Below are 6000 nucleotides of genomic sequence, written 5' to 3' on the forward strand. Positions count from 1 at the left end.
TCAGCATTATTAAAATATTATTAAATATATCAGCATTACTAAGTTGTAATGAAATATAAGTGAAAATTATATAATTCGAATGACTCCAGGGCACAGGTGGGTAATGTAAGGTGGGGGCAGGCAGCGTGCTGGGGACTACAGTGACTGACTTGCAAGCTCAGGCCTTGTCCAAAGGAGCCGGAATGCAGGGTCAGCATTGCCTGCTTTTCCAGTCTAGCAGGCAAGGCAGAAAACTTGCATATTTACTGGACCCTCCCAATTTTTAAATGTTGGCTCGGTTCTTTTGAACTCTTGATTTGCAGTCTCTGCTTTACAATAATACCTCTTTCTAGTGCTTATACCCTGTGTAGCTCTTCTTAAAGTTTTCATAAATTCAGCTTTCTTCACATCAACTCTTTCCCTCTCTAATTTATCAAGAGCATTATGGCAAAGAGTGAGAACAGAGAAGAAATATGGTCTTTTATCAGCGAGGCCTTCCCCTGTATAAAATTCCCCTCTACCTCATCCCCATATATTTTTCTCCACCTCATTTGTCAACATTTGAAAGATTGTATACTTACTTCTTTGTTCACTCTCTTTTTCTTTCCACTATAACATAGGCTCCATGAAGACATCTTTTGTTCACTTTTCTTCTAGAACATTTACTGACAAAGAATAGGCCCTTAATAATATCCATTGTATGAATGAATATTCCCCAGAATTAGCTACATGGGGGAAATAACTAAAGAGTTAGGGATCTTTAGCCTTGACAAGAAAAGAAATAATCAGGAATACAAGCAACAGTGTGCTGGCGCGGGCACATCCTGGTCTGCGCGAGCTGATGGCGTGCATCTCTTCTCACCTGTGCATTCAGTGATGTCCCATTGGTTGCTTGAAGCTAGCCAAGGGGAGAGTATTTCCAGCCCAGAAGCCAGCAAATGATACAAATGCTGTATTTCTTACCAGCACACCGTTGGACACAAGAGTTGTGAGATATTGGCTTAGTGAAAGAAAGTGCTTTTTAACATTTAGAACTATCCGAGGATGGAATGCCTAACACAGGCAGTATTTAGGTCTATTTTAGAGATTTACTTATTGAGGCCATTCATTGTAGAACTTATTCAGGGAAGTAGAAGGGCTGGGTCATAGGATACGTTGCTCTTTGGAAAATAACCTCTCCTTTTTCCTATGGCTCTTTTAAAATTTTTCCTGTTGTCATTAATTTTTATAAAGTTTTACTACGTGTCTAGGTGTGGGTTTCTTTTTATTTATTCTGCTTTAGATTCATGAAGCTTGTTGAATCTGTGGCTTGGTATCTTTTATCAGTTCTAAAAATCTCAGCTATTATTTCTTCAAATATGTTTTCTGCCACATTCTCTGTCTTCTACTTCTGAGATGTTATACTTTCTCTTGGTACCCTCAAAATCTCTTACCCTTTCCTCCATATTTTTCATCCCTTTATCTTTTGGTCTCTTACACTGTTTAGTTTTTTCTAATCTTCCTAGAATTTAATAATTCTTTCTTTAATGATGTCTAATCAAATGATACATTCCATAGAAATTTTTTCCAAAGTTATTATGTTTTTCTGTTCCTGATTCTTTTTCACTGTGCTATGCCACTTTTTATAGTGCCCTGCTGAAATATTTCAGTTTGGCCTTTTATTTTTTGTGGACTAAAGTAAGCATGTATGTTTTATAGTCTTTTTATTCTTACACTTATTTATGATAAGGGTCGTATATCAATTATTTGTGGATATGTTTCTATCTCCTGTTGTTTCTGATTCTTTTCAGTCATGGCGTATTATTTCTTTGTGTGCCTGGTTGTGGTCATATCATGCTATGTGCTAGATGTTGTTTTAGAAACCTCATTTGTAAGAATAATTGGAAGTCTAGAATAAGGAACATCATCCACCGGAGAGAAATTTGTTTGGTTTTGCCAGGTAACTGTAGGCACTTCCAGTTTGGGCCATTTTAATCTGAATTCAGGTTTTGAGGTTTCTTGGACCATCCAGGTGATGAAACACCGGGGTATAAGCCTATGCAAGGATTGTATTACTTCAGTGCCTGCTTACAGTGATGATACAACTTTTTGGTGTCTCTATTTAAAGCAGCCAGTGGTTAACTAGAGTTCCCATACTTAAGCTTTTATTCTCTGATTCTTCCCCTTTTTTGTGGAGAAGCCTATTCTTGATTCATGGCTGCAATATTTTCTTTTAGGTTGAGAGAGAGAGAGAGATTTAAATGTCCATTTTTTTTGCCTGTATTATCTCCACTTATTTGAGCCTTTTTTCTCATTCTTTGTTTTGTTCTCTGTGTCTCTTGTTCAAAGCAGAGAAGATTTTTCCTCTCTCTTAGAGGGAGGTAGTTGATATAATCCTGGCTACCGATGCCAGGGTGGAAGGGAGGGGTCTGGAGATCTGCTCTTTAGCATGTAGATTTCTCCTTAACTCCCTTTATCTCTTCTCTTCACCATAGTCTTTCCTTCTATTTTGCTCACTGTCCCAAAGTTCAGTCCCTCGGATTCTATGTCCCCAGAAAATAATTTTCAGACTCCTCTGGGGGCTGGGGAGGTAGACAGAAGCAGTAGTCATCTGTCTTTGTTCGGCAGGGTTGTGGGACTGGGATCAAACTGAGTTGCACAGACACTTGTCTCAGTGCTTCAGTAGGAACCACACTTCTTACTCCTGCCTTCCAGAGAATCTGATCAAAAGCTTTTTCATAAGGAGAACCCATTCTCTTTTCATTAATTTCACTTCTGCAAGTACGTATATATAGCTTTCTTCACCCTGCTAACCTCTTGTTCTCGTTGTCTTTGTGGAATTTGTACAGTTTTTTATTCCTTTAAATTTGGGGATGTTTCTAGACATAGCAGAAATCAATGAATGTTTCAATCTGCCAAGTTTTAAAAAGCAAGTGAAATTAAGTTTTTAAATGCTTTCTTTTTTTTTTTTTTTGTTAAAGATTGGCACCTGCTAACATCTGTTGCCAATCTTCTTTATTTTTTTTTCTTTCTCCTTAAAGCCCCTCCAGTACATAGTTGTATATATTCTAGTTGTGGGTCCTTCCAGTTGTGGCGTGTGGAACGCCACCTCAGCATGACCTGATGAGCCGTGCTCTGTCCGCACCCAGGATCTGAACCAGCGAAACCCTGGGCCACGGAAGCGGAGCGCACGAACTTAACCACTTGGCCACGGGGCCGGACCCTAAATGCTTTCTAAGGGCTCCTATCTATTGTCATGTTTTCCTTAGCTGCCTTTGTGCTTGCTCTTAGATCTGTATTTCCAATCCAAATCCCATTTCTCTTCTATCACTACTACAAAAAATCATAATAAAAAAAGGCAAATGCTTAAATGACACTAAATGCTAACCATTGTTCTAAGTTTATATGTTAACTCATTTAAGCCTCAATCCTATGAGTGTATCAGTTATTTATTGCCACAATAATTCTGTTTCACAAACCGCTTTAAAACTTTAAAAATGTAAAACATTTTGCAACAGTACCCATTTATTATTTTTCACACGTCACTGTCTGCTGATCTGAGCTAAATTCAAAAGATCTTGGCTTGGCTCATTCACCCGCCTGCAGTCAGCCGTCTAGTTGGATGGGAGTTGCAGGCCTCAGATAGCACAAGCTGGCCCTTTTCTGTGTGGTCTCTGATTTTTCAAAAGGTTAGCCTGGGACTATTCCCATGGCCACAGCAAGAATCCAAGAGAGAAGGAGTGGAAGTATGGAATGCTTCTTGAAACCTAGGCTCAGCCTGCACGCCATCACTTCCTACACATCCTATTGGACAAAGCAAATCAAAACACTCGTCCAGGTTGAAGAGGTGGGGAATAGACTCTGATTGTTGTTAAGGAGAGCTGCGAAGTCAAAGTGCTAAGTGTAGGAATCCAGTAAAGAGCTGGATCCACTTTTGCAACTTTTTCCACAGAGAGGTATTATTATTATCCTCATTTTATAAGAAAATGAGATATAGAGAGGCTAAGTAACTGCCTCAAGATCACAGAATGATTAGATGGTCCCACTAGTATTTGAATTCAGGCAGTCTGGCTTTAGTCTGTGCTCTTAGCTCCTACAATCTACACTACACTCTCTCAAGTGAAATATTAAGTAAGTTGGAGGAATGATAGAGGAGGAAAGGCAGAAGATATCAAAGGGGGTTTGAAGTAACTCTATAGAGAGAAAGAATGAACAAGCCACGTAGAGGAGGAAAGAAGAAGGTTACTGCAAGAAGACATCACTAAGAATCCTCCCACCTTTGTGAAATCAGAACAGGTCTGCATGTAGTCTGCGGGTTTTGGAAAGAGAACAGACATACCACTGAAGGTAGCTGCCTTACTGGAGGCTGCAGCTTGTTAAACCCATCTCATTACGATATCCAGAAGGAGGCACAGTATCCAAAAAAGTCACTTACAAGGATAAGGTTTTGGTGGTATAAATAGTCAAGGACAGAATTTTGCAACTTTTTATACCAGCTACAATATTAACTTTAGATTTTGTAGTTTGGTTCATTAAGTTGGCTATAATGCTTAGTTTTTGTGGGAAATTGATATGGGAATATGATCTCCCTCTCTTGAGTTAACATAACAGACATCCCTGAATGTGGTATGTAGTAGACATTCTTAATTGTTAATTTAAACTGTTGCTTACTCCAAGGATACCTTCCTTGATCTCTCAGTTCCCAGTTTTCCCACCTCCATTTTCTTTTACTGCAGACAGAGGAATTTTTCAAAATGCACATTTGATCATAGCTCTCTTCTGCTTAAAAATCATCAGTGAGCCCCATTATCTTCAGAGTGAAAGCCTAGACTCTTCAAGGACCTTTATCAGCTGGCTTCTCTACCTCCCAACCTATTTTTTACCATCCTTTCTCTCCCACCTAACTATCCTGCAGAATTCCAAACGTGTCGTACAGATTCATGTCTCTCTTTCTTTGCTCACACTGCTCTTTTGACAAGAAATATCTTGATCAACACAGCTTTTCTTTCTTTCCTTCTTTTTTGTTAATCTTTGCCAGTTGGAGAGGTTGACAGAGAGAGCAATGCTGAAATTGGACAGGCACATGACTAGTACCAGCAAGGTAATTGTGGGCGGAAATGACATGTTACTTCAGGGCCAAGGCAGAGAAAAGATGATATGTGATTCTCTTGCCTCCTCTTATACTTCCTTGGCTAGGAAGGGCACAGGTTTCAGATGGAACAGCTGTAAGTTGGGGGGAACCTCCTCAGTCTAGATCCCTACGTGACTATATGAAACAGAGCCCCCCTCCAGTCTGTGATGAGAAATCAATTTTCTTGTGCTAAATTACTCAGATTTAGGGAATAATATAGTGACACATCATAACCTAGGCTATCATAAAAATATTATTGCACCATTGTTTTTAATTTTCATTTTTATTATTACTTGTGAGTTTGTACTTTCATGAATCTATCGAACATTTATATGTTATTTATGATCTTTCATTCATCTTTGGCAAAAGATGGTTCATGTCCGCCTGTTTTTCAACTAGGCTATCATATTGACTTATAAAAATCTTTATATGTTGGGCTACATTAATCCTTTTATGTCATTTATGCTAAAATAATTTTTATAGTTTATTAATTGCCTTTTGATTTTTTGGTGTATTTTCATGTTCAAAAGTTTTAAAAGTAATAGAGTGACCTTTAAATCATTAAAAACAAATTCTCATTTTAGGATGAGAAAGGCTTTCTGAGATTTTCTAGATTGCTTTTACTCTAGTTTGTTTATTTTTTAATTGAGATATAATTGACACATAACATTGTATTAGTTTTAGGTCTACAACGTAATTATTTGATATATGTGCATACTGCAAAATGATTACCACAGTAAGTTTAGTTAACATCCATCACCACACACAGTTACAAATTTTTTTTTTCTTGTGATGAGAACTTTTAAGATCTACTCTCTCAGCAACCTTCAAATACACAGTACAGTATTGTTAACTGTAGTGACCATGCTATTCATTACATCCTCAGGACTTTCGTAACTGAAAGTTTTACC

The sequence above is a fragment of the Equus quagga genome, chromosome 16 (genome assembly GCF_021613505.1).
Source record: "Equus quagga isolate Etosha38 chromosome 16, UCLA_HA_Equagga_1.0, whole genome shotgun sequence".
NCBI lineage: Eukaryota > Metazoa > Chordata > Mammalia > Perissodactyla > Equidae > Equus > Equus quagga.